The sequence below is a fragment of the Pongo pygmaeus genome, chromosome 7 (assembly GCF_028885625.2).
Source record: "Pongo pygmaeus isolate AG05252 chromosome 7, NHGRI_mPonPyg2-v2.0_pri, whole genome shotgun sequence".
Classification (NCBI taxonomy): Eukaryota; Metazoa; Chordata; class Mammalia; order Primates; family Hominidae; genus Pongo; species Pongo pygmaeus.
Window position 1 is genome coordinate 66,638,398 of NC_072380.2, and position 14,810 is coordinate 66,653,207.

Here is a 14,810-nt window from a genome sequence, read left to right on the forward strand (position 1 = left end):
TGTAGCATGGTTGAGAATTTCCTTCCTTTCTAAGGCTGAGTAACATTCCATTGTATAGCTAGACCACATTTGGTTTATCATCATATATGTTTTATGTAAATTTCTGTCTTAATATTATATCTCACAAACAGAAAAACAATATAGAAAGACATACAAGAAAGATATTTTAAAATAGGTTATCTGTGGTAGAGGAGGGACACGAATAGGGAGAATGAAAGACAAGAATAGAAACAAATCTTTTTGTGCCATTTGATGGTTTTGAATCACTCAGTTTATCACCTATATAAAAAATTAAGACTGAATAGTTGATGGGTTAAAAAAATAGAATAAATAAGACCTAGTATTTGGTAGCACAACGGGGTGACTATAGTCAATAATAATTTAATTGTACATTTAAAAATAACTAAAAGAATATAATTGAATTGTTTGTAACACAAAGGATAAATGCTTGAGGGGATGGATACCCCATTTTCTGTGATGTGATTATAACGCACTGCATGCTTGTATCAAAACATCTCAAGTATCCCGTAGACATATATGCCTACTGTGTATCCACAAACATTAAAAATTTAAAAAAGAATGGTTCAATGAATAAATGATTGAAAATGAATGGGGAGTATCTTAACTACCAATGCACATAAGGGACAGATGTTCAGGGAGCCTCAACCTTCCTCTTTACCAAAATTATCAGAATAGAGAGTGACCTAGCCTGATCTCCTGCCTGAAAGGAGGAGACGGAGGAGGAGCAAATGAAAGAAGTCAGGAATTAACAGCTCAAAACCGTTCCCATTATATTAGTCTATTTCTGTCTTGAGAGCAGGACTTTTTATCTTATTCATCTTTGTTTTCTGGAGCACAATGCCTGGGTCAGTACAGACACAAAAAAAGTTGTGTTTTGCTACTGGAAATTAAAATTTAGGAGTAATGAAGATTAATAGGAAAGCTGAGAAAATTGAAATATTTTGGGAAATTCATCTTGCTTGCTTTTTTCCCCCCAGCAGTTTTTGTGACTCTGTGTTAGCCCAGTGAGATACTCTTAGAAAAAAGATCTGTGAAGTCTCTTGTTTAGCCCTGTGTCACTGTCAGTTAATAGAAAGGGACAGGCTTCTCAGAAAGACTTAGGAAGTTAGAAATGTATGGTGAAGTGACAGTCCCAGCAGTGGTGGCTGGAGCACACCGAAAGTGCTCACCACTGTCCTCTGAGGGCTCTGACCCTGGGCCTTTGGCCAGCAAAGCTCAATGCGGCGTTTCATCAGGGGCAACTAGCTCACATAGACCCCATGAAAATGCATTCTGACTCCCAGAAATTAAGCACCTATTAGGAATATTACACTGATTACCCTATAGAGAAAGGAAGACTCAGGATGGGCTTATAAAGTGTCCGTTTTTGTAAGCTTTCTGGCTAAGTAATGTTGCTACCAATCTCCCCATTGTCATTACTTGTGTGACTCTCTAACTTATTTTACTGCTAATCTCCTGTTAGAATTAATGATTACTGGCTCCTTTAATTTTAACAATAAAATTGGCTATTGTTGGAGAGAGGTCAAATTTAAGCATCACACAATGATTTCAATAGATTCCCTAACACTTAAAAATCCACTCCCCAACCCTGCTTTTTTATTTCAGTGATATAACTGGAGGCTAGTGTGTCAAATTGAATTCCACGGGCGCTTTATTAGCATTTACTGCATTTTGCCTGCCCAGCACCCATTCCCCACTCTTAAGAACACCCCACTTTCCTTTTTAAAAGCCAGCTCTTCCTAATTCAAGGGACTGTATTCTTCTTGTCCTGTCCTTTTGGCTGAGGGCAAGGCTTGTGACCCAAGCAAAGCTAATATTCGGACTTTAAATCTTCAGTGGCCAAGAGACCAAAAAATGGTATTCTTGCCTCACACAACAAAGGGTCCCCTCTTCCCCACAACCAGAGTGTTTGTTGTTGAGGTGTCTGCCCTTGGGCCAAGTGAGACGTCTGTGTCCCTCCCACCCTGCCACACTGGCTCCCTACCCACAAGCTAGTCCTGTCAACTGCCTTCCTACAGTTATTCCAGATTTTCAGGTTGGGTGCGGTGGCTCACGCCTGTAATCCCAGCACTCTGGGAGGCCAAGGTGGGTGGATCATTTGAGGTTGAGAGTTCGAGACCAGCCCGGCCAACATGGCGAAACCCTTTTTCTACAAAAAATATAAAAAATTGGCCGGGTGTGGTGGCGTGCGCCTGTAATCCCAGCTACTCAGGAGGCTGAGGTGGGAGAATTGCTTGAACCTGGGAGGTGGAGGCTGCAGTGAGCCAAGATCTCACCACTGTAATCCAGCCTGGGTGACAGAGCGAGATTCTGTCTTAAAAAAAAAAAAAAGAAAAAGAAAGAAAAAAAATGCAGCATTAGTTACTCTTTCCCGCAATTAATTAAAGGATTCCAACTAATTCAAACACTTTGCTCAGCCTGCTTGGGTCCTACTTCCTTTTTCCTCCATCCTGCAGTGTTTTCTGCATGCCATTCCTCTCTTACAGACCTCAATCACTTACCCCCTCCCATCTCCTCCCATCTACTTCCTTTAACTCCAGCCTTGAGTGTGTATGCTGGCATGGGCATTGTTTTAGGATGGAAGTCCTTAAACAACAGGGTAATGGGGTTCTGCTTGTTATGTTTTATTACTTTGAAGATTATGTGGAAGTAAACAAAAGCTATCCAAATGAGAAAAGCAAATGCTATCTTTTCTGACCTTGCTGTAGCAAGGGAGTCAGCTACCGCCGCTTGTGTTTTGGCAGAGACTCACAGGCAGGCAGACATGTGGAAAGGTGGAGAAGAGTGAAGGCTCCAGGTGTGCCCTGATGAGGCTGTTGGCCTGGGGAAGCTGGAGGAGACTAACTAACTGGGGCATCCTATGTAACTGGTTAGGAGTACATATTTGGCTTTTTCTGGTTGATCTTTAGGTGCAAATGGGAGCAAAAAACAGAATCGGATCATATTGATCTCATCTTGACTGCTGGGGGCCATTGCTACCGAAGTTGTGTTTTGGCTTCCTGGGTTGGTTGCTGCAGAGTTTGGGGGTCAGAACTCTATTGTCATGTAGAGTCTGCTTATTGTCTCTTTGTTTAATTCAGTCTCTCAATTAGCACTTGAGTTTTGTGGTTTAGGTTACTTATATTTAAGACTCTTTCTCTTTACTTTTATTCCCCAACCTCTTATTTTCATTTCCAGTGCAAAAGAAAGGAAATGATAAGAAATAAAATTCTTTGCCGAAAGACATCCATTAAAACTGAGAGTTCTAGTTTCTAATTGCCTGGCATTTTTGTTTTGTTTTACTAAATGGAGATTAACTTTTATTTGCTCTATGTAGTCTCTAAATGCAGGTGATCAGGACCTGCATATGAAAAGGTTTTAAAATTCCTTCTGAAACACGTCATTGGCTTCTGAATACATTTACAAATGAGTCTGCAAAAATGACTAAGTTTTCTTTCCTATATGACTCTGATCAAGATATTATTTCCAAATGTGCTTATACATAAGAATGAGCTGGAAAAGTTATTTAAGATGCAGACCTCCACTCCTGTTGTAGACTTAATGTACAAGACTCTCTGGAGGTGGAGTCTGAAGCTTTTTGTTGGTTTGTTTGTTGATGTATAAGAAGCACCCTGGGTGACTTTCATGCAGTCTGGCAGGTACTGGTCCTCAGGCTGACATCTGGCAACCTTTGAATTAGGAATTTCACTGCAACATGTTGGTGAGACTGACACTGTCACATCATTTACCCCTTTTGCAAATGTTGCTGTTGACAGCATGTGTACACTTACATTGTGTTTCCTGAGGTTTGGAAATTGTGCAGCTTGGGGGATTTCCAATTTACCACTGTGTGTGTGTGTGTGTGTGTGTGTATGTGTGTATATATATATATATATATTTACTACACTTGGAAGGGGAGACAGGTGAAGGCAAAGCATGTAAGTCAGGCTGTGTTACTTTTGTCCTTGCCAAAGGTGCTTTCCTGAACCTGGAACAAGTATGAAAAACAAAGCTTCACAATGTTAGAAAGTTCAAGGAAGAGCAGAGCTGCAGAGCGCCTAAGCACAAAGGCAAGTAACGTTTCCCAGTTAATTTGATGAAAGGAGTTGCTGTATCAATTTAACCATAGTGCTTAAAATAGCTTTTGCTCTAAATTCTTTTGAACACTGGCAGTGCAAAAAGAGACAGGAAACATTCCATACTGTGTCAGACAATAAGTCACTCACTTCTTCCAGAGTTGTTCTTGACTAAATGTTAGAGTTCCCCTCAAGACTCTCCTGCCACAGTCCACATACTCAAAGCAGGACAAAACCCAGCAGATGGGCGATCTGTTGCTGGTGCAGAGTTTCTGCCTCTGGAGGGGCCCGACACTGACCACTCCCATGTTGTCTGGATCTTCAAAAGGATTGTCATCAGTGAAGAAATGCACTGTCACTGCCGGTGGGTGTGAGTTCTGCAGAGATAGCCCTGGCTCTTGCAGGCTATGATGTCTGGAAATGCCGCGTCAGTAGGATACCCATGACCACTTCATGACACCCTGGCAGCTCAGACACAAAGGTCCCATGGGGAAGTGTCAGCAAAGGAGGTTTCTTAGCCATCACCTAGTCCACACTCCTTAGGTATGGCCTCATGTATCCATGCAATCATTCCTTCATTCAATAAGCATCACAAAGAATGTGGTGTTACCTCATATGAGAGCTCCTGCTTCTTCGCATCAGGGTGTGTGCCCCAGTCACTTGCTATGCTCTGAGCTCCCTGAGCTCTGAAAGGAGGTGGCACCAAGCTGCTTGCAGAGATTCTGATTTACGGAGTCTGTGCCTGTGATCACGAAGTGCACTCGGGATTGAGGAGCCCTTTCTAGAATGGTCTAAGATTCTCAATTACAGTGTAACACATGCTCCATCAACTTTGGTGCTGATGGGAACTGCAAGGACCTTGTTACTAATCATAGATTTACAAACAGAGTTTGAAAACGATTTCATGTTCTTTATAAATTGAAGCAGACTCTGTCACTTATTGGCATTTAGATTATTATGCTCTGTTCTAAAATATTTGCCTGAATTATCTCATTTAACACACAATCCAAGAGATACAGACTTAGGTCTATAGTAAAGATGGAACACTGAGGCACACAGAGACTAAGCTATCTGTTTGGTTTATCCCACCCTGGGCTGTCAGACCTGGAATTCAAGCTCCATGGTTTCCCATAGGGCACAGAACCTGTTGCATAACCATTTATTTGAGGCACTCTGTCTTCCTCTTCAGGGATCTTGAGCTATTTTCCAACCATTTTATCCTGAAGCCAACATGAACTTGGCTCTTGTTGAGTGTGGCACACCCTCCCTTCTGTGTGCTAGGGAGTGCTCCTGCAATCTGCATGTGCTTCCTTTTTCATCTATCTTCAGATCGTACCTGTCTTCCAAAATCCAGCTTTCTTTCTTACTATTCCTTTAAAGTGTACCATCCAACAAGTCTAGTGTCCCTGAATACATCTTTAGTATTTAAAATATTGGCCTTGGAGAAATGCCGTTTGATTGAACAATCCTATTACTGGGTGTATACCCAAAGGAATGAATGTAAGTCATTCTGTTATAAAGATACATGCACACATATGTTCATGCAGCACTATTCACAATAGCAAAGACATGCCCATTAGCAATAGACTGGATAAAGAAAATATGGTATGTATACACCATGGAATACTATGCAGTCATAAAATGAAATGAAATCATGTCTTTTGTAGGGACATGAATGGATCTGGAGGCCATTATCCTCAGCAAACTAACGTGGGAACAGAAAACCAAACACTGCATGTTCTTGCTTATAACTGGGAGCTGAATAATGAGAACACATGGACACATTGAGGGAACAACACACACTGGGGCCTTTTGGGGGGTTGGGGAGGAGGGAGAGCATTCAGGAAGAATAGCTAATTGATGCTGGGCTTAATACCTAGGTGATGTGTTGATCTGTGCAGCAAACCACTATGGTACATGTTTATCTATGTGACAAACCTGAACATCCTGCACATGTACTCTGGAACTTAAAAGTTGAAGAAAAAAGTTGAAGTAAATAAATAAATAAAAGATTGGCTTTGGGTTTGCCTTGTAAATATTTGGATCGATAGTATTATATAGAGTAAGGTGATTGAAGAAACATGGCCATGTTCTTTGTAAAACTGATACAAATAAAGAACTGTCATGCAGAGTTAAAAAGAAAAATCTCAATTAAACTTTTAAGTTAAGCCATTTCAACTTGTATTGTACTATGATATTGTTGCAGGAATTTTCCTTAGTTCCACTAAAGACGGGGTCTTATCAGTCCCACGGCTATGAAAATTTAGGCTCGCAGATGGTTTGAAGGGTAAGACAGGGCTTTATTGGGTGAAAAGGGAAGAAAAGGGAAAGCAGGGAACCTCTGCAAGGACAGAGTCCCTGCTACAGTCATATTACTATCTGTAAAATACAGACTATTTGCCCTAAATTTGTCAAAAGTATTCCTCTGGCTTTATTTGACAGTTGATATATAGATTGGTAATGTTTGTTTGCTTGTTTGTTTTTATAAATTCACCTTTCCACTTGAGAACACTTACTATCTCTACTGTCTTCATGATGAACAAACTCTATGGTCTCATATGATGAGGACAAGGTATTATTTTCAGTCAACTTGCAAAATTCTGGTTTGTGTTAAAAGATGATTTGGTTGCCTATGTTATTTGCCTTGGAGTTCTATTGTTTCAGATGTTACATTTAAGCCTAACACATTTCAAGTTAAATTTTGTATATGCTATAAGACAAGGGTCCACTTTCATTCTTTTGCATGTAGATATCCTGTTTTCTCAACACCATTTATTGAAGAAATGATCCTTTCTTCATTTTGTATTCTTGGTGCTGTTGAAGAAAATTAGTATACCGTATGTGCATAGGTTCATTTCTGGGCTCTCTATTTTGTTCCATTGGTTCACATGTCTCTTTTTGTGCCAGGACCATATTGTTTGATTACTATAGCTTTGTATTGTAGTTTAAAATCAGGGAATGTGATGTCTCCACCTTTATTCTTCTTTCTCAAGTTTGCTTTGGCTATTCAGAGATTTTTGTGGTTCCATATGAATTTTAGAATTGCTTTTTTCTATTTCTGTGAAAAATGTTATTGGTAGTTTGATAGGGACTGAATTGGATATGTAGATTCCTTTTGGTACTATGGACATTTTAACAACGATTTTGGATATGACACCAGAAAAATAGGCAATGAAAGCAAAAGTGAGTGAGATTATATAAAACTAAAAATCTGCAGAGCAAAGGAAACAGTCAACAAAATGAAAAGGCAGCTTATGAAATATGGGAGAAAATATATGCAAACCATATATCTGATAAGGAGTTAATACCAAAAATATATAAGAAACTCATATAATTCAAAAGCAAAACAAAACAAGCAACAACAATAAAACCCAAATAACTTAATTAAAAAGGTGGCAAAGAACCTGAATAGACATTTCTTTAAAGAAGGCATACATGCCAGCAGGTATATGAAAAGGTGTTCAGTGTCACTAATTATCAGAGAAATGCAGGTCAAAACCACAAGGAGATATCACCTCACATGATAGAGTGAGTAATCAAAGAGACAAGAAATAATAAGGATGTGGAGGAAACGGAACCCTTGTACACTGTTGGTGGGAATGTAAATTGGTACAGCCATTATGGCAAACGGTTGTGAAGGTTTCTTTAAAAATTAAAAATAGAACTAACATAGAATCCAGCAATTCCACTTCTGGGTTTATATCTAAACATAATAAAATTAGTATTCTAAAGAGATATATTCTCTTGCATGTGTACTGCAGCATTACTCACAATAGCTAAAGTATGGAAATGAGTGCCCATTGATGGATGAATGGATAAAGAAAATGTGGCGTGTGTATGTGTGTGTGTGTATTGTACATATATAAATGTCAATAATAAATACATTGTATTCATTGTGTTGTGGTACATATATATGAGTATATACATATAATATGAAGAAAAATATATGTATTATTCAGGCATAAAAAAGAAAGAAATCTTGCCATTTTGAAATAACATGGATAAACCCCGAAGGCATTATACTAAGTGAAATAAGCCAGACACAAAAAGACAAATACTATATGATCTCACTTTTTAGTTGTGGAGTCTAAAAAAGGTGAACTCTTACAAACAGAGTAGAATGATGATTGCTAGCAATGAAGAGTGGGTAAAATGGGGAGACGCTGATGGAAGAGTACAAACTTTCAGTTATAAGAGAAACAAGTTCTGGGGATGTAATGTATAGCATTGGTGAAAATGGATATGTTAATTTATTTGATTGTGATAATTATTACATGATATGTATGTATATCAAAGCAGTCTGTTGTATGCCTTGGATATATACAATCTTTATTTGTCAATTTTTTTAAAAAAAGATGACTTGGTTGATTTGAACAATGTTGTCTCAGATACTTGGGAATCATTTTTTAAAAAATAAGACTTATTAAGTTATAATTTTTTTTTTCTTTTGCAACTTTTGTTTTAGATTTAGGGGTATATATACAAATGTGTTACCTGGGTATATTACATGATGCTGAGGTTTGGGGCACAAATGATACGATCACCCAGGTACTGAGCATAGTACCCAACAATTAGTTTTTCAACCCTTGCCCCACTCCTTCCCTCCCCTCCAGTATCTACTGTTCCCATCTTCATGTCCATGAGTCTGTGATGGGTAGCTCCCACTTATAAGTGAGAACTTGTGGTATTTGGGTTTCTGTTCCTGCATTAATTCACAAGGTATAATTTACATACATTAAAATTGTACCCTTTATTGGTGGACAATATGATGAGTTTTGACAAATGTGTCTAGTCACATAAACACCACCACAACCAAGATATAGAATATTCCTATTATGCCAAAAAGTTCCCTTGCGTCTCTTTTGTCTTTTGTCAGTCTTCTTTCCCTACTCCCAGCTCCTGGCAACCACTGATGTATTTCTGTCCTTGTAGTTTTGTCTGTTTGTGACTGGCTGATAAAGGAATCATACAGTGTGACACTTTTTATGTCTGGCTTTTTTCACTTAATATAATGCTTCTGAGGTTCATTTATATGGTTGTATATATTATTAGTTATTTCTTTTATTACTGAATAAGTGTTCCATTGTATAGATATACCACAATGTGTTTATCTATTTATCAGTTAGCCTTTAGGGCTGCTTTTGTTTGGGGCTATTATTATAATAATAAAGCTGCTATAAATATTTGTGCAAAGGTCTTTGTGTAGACATCACTTCTCATTTCTTTTAGGTATGTGTTTAGTGGTGGAATTGCTTGGTCATATGGTAAGTGTATGTTTAACTTTACAAGAGACTGCCAAATTTTTTTAAGTGTGGCTGTACCATTTTGCATTCTCAGCAACTATATGTGAGAGTTGTACTGCAGCTTCTTGTCAACACTCGGTACTATCAGTTTTCAAATTTTAGCCATTCTAGTGTGCATTGTGGTATCTCATTGAAGTTTTCATTTGTATTTTTCTAGTGACTAATAATACTAAGCATCTTTTCAAGCGCTTGTTTTTCATCTGTATCTCTTCTTTGGGGTATGTCTCTGCAAATATTTTTCTCATTTTTTCATTAGGTTAAGATTCATTTTAAAATATCTTTCCTTCTTTTCCAAATGTTGATCAAGAAGAGGATGTACTTATCTGTTTACCCAGATTTCTTGTGTGCTTAAAATGAGAAATACTCTTCCCTCCCAGTGCCCCACTGTCTACCTTTTAAAACCAGGATAAGAGAAAAAGGAACCCTTGGGAATGTAGTCGGAAATATGAGGAATTATATCCCATGTCCCCAAGTGTCCATGAGGACACTTTTGCATTCTCCATTCTTTGCTTAGTCCTTCCCATGTGAGTAAAGTTGGCACAAGCAATTGGTGAGTAATATGGGGAGAAAATGACCTTTCCTGCCCCCTATCAGGCAGGTCTGGCTTTCCAGTGGACAGTCATTCTCCCTTTTGGACACACTTCTGTCAGTCCCTGCTCTCATGACTCAGCAACAAGAGACAGACAGTGAGCAATTATCCACATAGCTGGCCCATAAGGGTCTGCAATGGGGACCCAGTGTCCCCAGGGTAAGTCACAGATTGATATCTCATTGGTGCATCAGTGCTAAGGCATGTTCTCCATTTAGAATACCAAGTATAAAGCTCATAGTTTGAACCTCATCTGCTGCCTGTGTCTTCTCAATTTATTTGGAACCCACTGGTGTAAGGAGTGTAACTAGCTCCTGGTCATTTCAATGCAGTCTTGAATGCATGCACTATTTATGGGGTGTTGTCCTTGCTCCCTCCCTTCCATTCATTCTGTAAACATTTACCAAGTACTTACCATGCTCTAGGTACTGAGGCATTAGGGCTTTGGAAGTGTAAGTGCTTGACCTTGGAAGATTAAAGTATATTTTTATGGGAAAAGGAAAGGAAACATGTATATTATACATTTTCTTAGAGCATCTTTTTAAATCTTTGTCACATCTACTTTCTTCACTCTGCCATTGGGTAAAAATAGAAAATTTTTATTCAGTCTTTCATTTCTTTAATGCTTAGTCTATGCCACTTCTCAAAATGTATCCTTCACACAAAGCAACTAACAATATTGAATGTAGGGATAATTTTATCCAGAATATTTTACAGGTTCATGTTTGCAAACATTATCACCATTAGATTTTAATGTCTTATAGCAGTCACTCTGGTCTGTTTAGTATGCAGTACTTAGCTCATCACAGCCACTGCAGTTATGCATGTTTTTTTTCTTTCTTCTGAGACATAGTCTTGCTCTGTCACTCAGGCTGGCGTGACATGATTCATCAGGGCATGATTACTGCTCACTGCAGCCTTGACCTCCTGGGCTCAAACAATCCTCCCACCTCAGCCTCCTGAGTAGCTGGGACTACAGGTGTGCACCACCATGCCCAGCTAATTTTTTTTTTTTTTTTTTGTAGAGACAAAATCTTGCTCTGTTGCCCAGGTTGGTCTCCAAATCTTGGCCTCAAGCAATCCTCCTCCCTTCGCCTCCCAAAGTGCTGGGATTACTGGAGTGAGCCACTGCGGCCAGCAATGCGTGCTTTTTAAACAAACAAGCTTTAAATGATTTTCTACAGTTAGAAATTTGAAATTTTTTTTACAAATATTCTAATTGCACTTATGACTTAGAAAATTTACCTGGAGTCCACTTAAATTTTTGGTATGACATTTCTCATCTTCGATTTTTTTTCAACTTTGTAAGCCTGCTTTAAGAATGAAGAAGAATAATAGATCATTATGCTTGAAAGCCCTTGATGCTGACAAACATCCAACATTTACACCTGTCAAGCAGAGAATGGATTGTGCAAGTGTAGACACCTGAAGACTCTGCCAAAACTAAGATATCTGATAGAAACAGTTTGTTTACAGTTCAAAGGGAACCATCATAATCCTCATTTGTTAACTGAGGACAAGGTGTTCTTCCTGGAGCTACCAGCGAATTTCCTGTAAGCCATTTAGAGAGGTTCTTTGTATATTATATTGTAGAAAATCGACAGAAAGAATGAGACCATTTACAGGAAGGGACGTGGTGCTCATTTGATTTGGATACTTTATGTGTCTCCTGTGGCTTTTGAAATGAAAAATTTCCAGGATTGATTGTGTGTTTTAACTTCATAGCACATTCAATGGGCTATTTTGTAGAGCAGGTGGTCAGCACTGTAACACTTATCCAGCCCTGCCTCAGGGACTTTGCATCCTCCACTTGGACCTGTTCTTGTGGGTTTCCTGTGGCTCCATCTCACCCAGATGTCAGCCCTAGAGTCGCCTACACAGAAGGCTTTGCTGGGCACTTCAGTTGCCCCCTTCCTATTTCTCCTGCCCCTGGTCACTTCTTATCCCATGACCCTGCCATGTTCTCGGTGGAACCTAACATCCTCCAAGACAGTATATATTTACTGGAGTATTTGTTTATTTCTTCTCCTCACACTACAACATGAACTTCATAAGGGCAGTGATTCTGTCCTGTTCAGCACAGAATCCCAGGGATAGACTAATGCCTGACGCAGAGTACCTGCCCATAAATAATTGATGAAGAATTGATTACTGATTGCCAATTAGAGCTAGTCAGACCAGATAGCTGTCCCTTTTCCAAGTGGGATATCTTTAAATTATGGATATCTTTCAATTGAGCCTAATATTTTGTCAAAAAAAAAAAAGGAGACTAAAACTTCTTGTGGCTTAAAAGCCTAAGGTAGCAAACTGGTAGGTCCCTCATCCCTAAAGCTCTGTTAGTCTGTGCCTGCCCAACCCTGCTGACTACTGGGCTTTGTTGAAATACCAAAGCCATGCCTAAAGGGCAGAACCTTCTCTGCCTGCAGAAATTCGTCTCTTCTGTTGTGGCTAGGAAAGGCTCTCCTCTCCTGGTGACAAGGAAGGGCCCCTCTGAAAGCTGGCCTTAGCCCAGTCTGATGTATCATATAAGAGCTTTCCCTTTCAGATGTTACTGCAAAATGCACTTTCTCCAGTCACATCCCTCTCCCATGCCCATTCATACCCGCCAGAGTCACTGGGAGTAGGATGGGTTCCTCCTACTTCCCGGGGTGCCAAAACTCTCATAAATGACTGCAAGTTATTTCATGGTCTGGTTGTCATATAAAAACTATGTAGCCTGAGAATTTCATGAACAGATCGAACAGAAAACATAATTATATTTCTCCAGTCTCGTAAATCTCTGTTCAGAAATATCAGCTATAGTTTCATACCACTGAATCCACCCTTTAGGGGAGACAGTTCAGCAAACTGTTAACATTTATTTTACTTTCAACTTTTTATGGTGTTCTACTTACTATATGTTTGTATTTGGATGGGTAACTCACTGGCTACTTAGAAATAGAATGCTAAGCTTCTTATTGGTCAGGATTTGTGAGGAAATGAGATACATTTCATCCTTGTTTGCACGTGATCTTGCCAGAACATTTGTATTCTCAAAGTGATCATTTTAAAAAATTTTGATGTTTTTCTTTCTGAATGAATTGTGATGTTTCATCCATTTTTAAATGCTATACAATAATCAGAATAGCAGGGTACAACATTAAGAGGTGGATATATCATGGAAAACATTTTAATTAGAAAGATTTGAATGCATATGCCATGTCGTTGCTAGTCCTTTTTGTTGTCTTTATCAATAAAAATTGTATGGGAATCAGAATAGTCCTTTCTGAAGAAAACTGGAAGCATTCAGTGAATCTTCAAGACTTTAGTGGTCTTTAACTGTGGAATGATGATGTCACGATGAACAGAGCAGTTACTTCATATGGGGAGTAAATCGCTGACATGATAAAATATAATTTATCCCTAAGAAAGTAAATATGAGAAGGAGTAAATTGGATACAATTTTTGGAAGCTCATTATAAAATAGAAGTTTAATATGTTCTGAGTGGCAAGGAAGAAAAATGTGGCAAAGAAATGAAGCAATTAACAAATAGCTAGGAGCCAATGCTTTGATGAATTTAACTAAAATAGTAAAGCATTAAAAATCTGTTTATCTAAGAACATCTTAAAATTAGTGAGTAGGAGGAACGTTGGGTTGAAAATGTGTGTCTGTTTTGTTATGTAGGCAGTGAAAAACATCAAGTGAAAGCCATGACTTTGGGAAGCCAAGTTTAAAATAAAAGCCATTTTGACAGCAATCCAAGTCACTGAGTACAACAAAATACTCTTTTTAATGACTTCCGGGTATCTTTAAAAGTTTGTATGCAACTGTGTGACCAGGTCCTATTGTGAAAGAGGGGGAAACATATATATCCACAAACACATTGCTGTTCAGAATCCCTTTTATTAGTAAGAACTAGAAGCTCAGGGGATGATTTGTAGGTTGCAAAATATTCCCGTCCATGAGTGGGCTGACTTGTGAGACTATCTTCCTAAACCGAGAAATTTCAAATATAATTTTTTTCTGAAAGATTCAGTGTGATCAATGACATAAAAGTTGAGAACTGAGTTGAATGCAGTGAAAGACATAGCTTTTAATGGTTCTGTCGAAGGCATGCTAATTACCCCCATAGGAAGTGTGTACGTTCCCTTAAAGCCATGTGTTTGCCTTTAAAAAAGACTCACATTCATGGGGGCAAATGCTGAGTACCCTCTTGGAAAATTTTCCTGGTCTGCATTACTCCCTCTGCACCTAGGTATGAGTTTACAAGGTCACTTTTTCCATTTGCAGTCTATTTTTTAAAAGCTTCTTTGTTATTTTTATAATTTCCCCTTAAGTTTCCAAAATGCTTTTAAGGTTTTTGAATAACAGAAGTCCTATTAACAAAGCATATAATTTCTAAGCAGAGAAAGGCAGTCTGCTTCTACTGACAATTTTCCTCATGCTGCGTGAATGTCAGAAATCCTCTCAAGCAGAGCAGGTTCTCCACAAGCAGAGCAGGTAGGCTACACAGAGTTAATGAGGAAAAAACGCCTACCCCATTCTTTGTTGGAGAGCTGTTATTCTTCCTAAAATTAGTTGAACTGGTGGTAAAAAGAATGATATTCTGGTCTCAGCTTTATAATTTGTTGGCCAATTGGCCTTGGGTACATCATTTTATCTCTCCAAAATTAATGTATTCCTCTGTAAAGTGTGGTAATATTGTGCACCTCTCTGAATTTACAGCAAGGATGAAGTGAAATAATGTGGATAAAATTTCCCTTGAATATGAAAATGTTGATAATAATGATAGTAACCATCACATAGCTCATTTTAAAATTCTTGATCTCATGATGAGAACAGGCACAGCTCTCTCTGGGCAC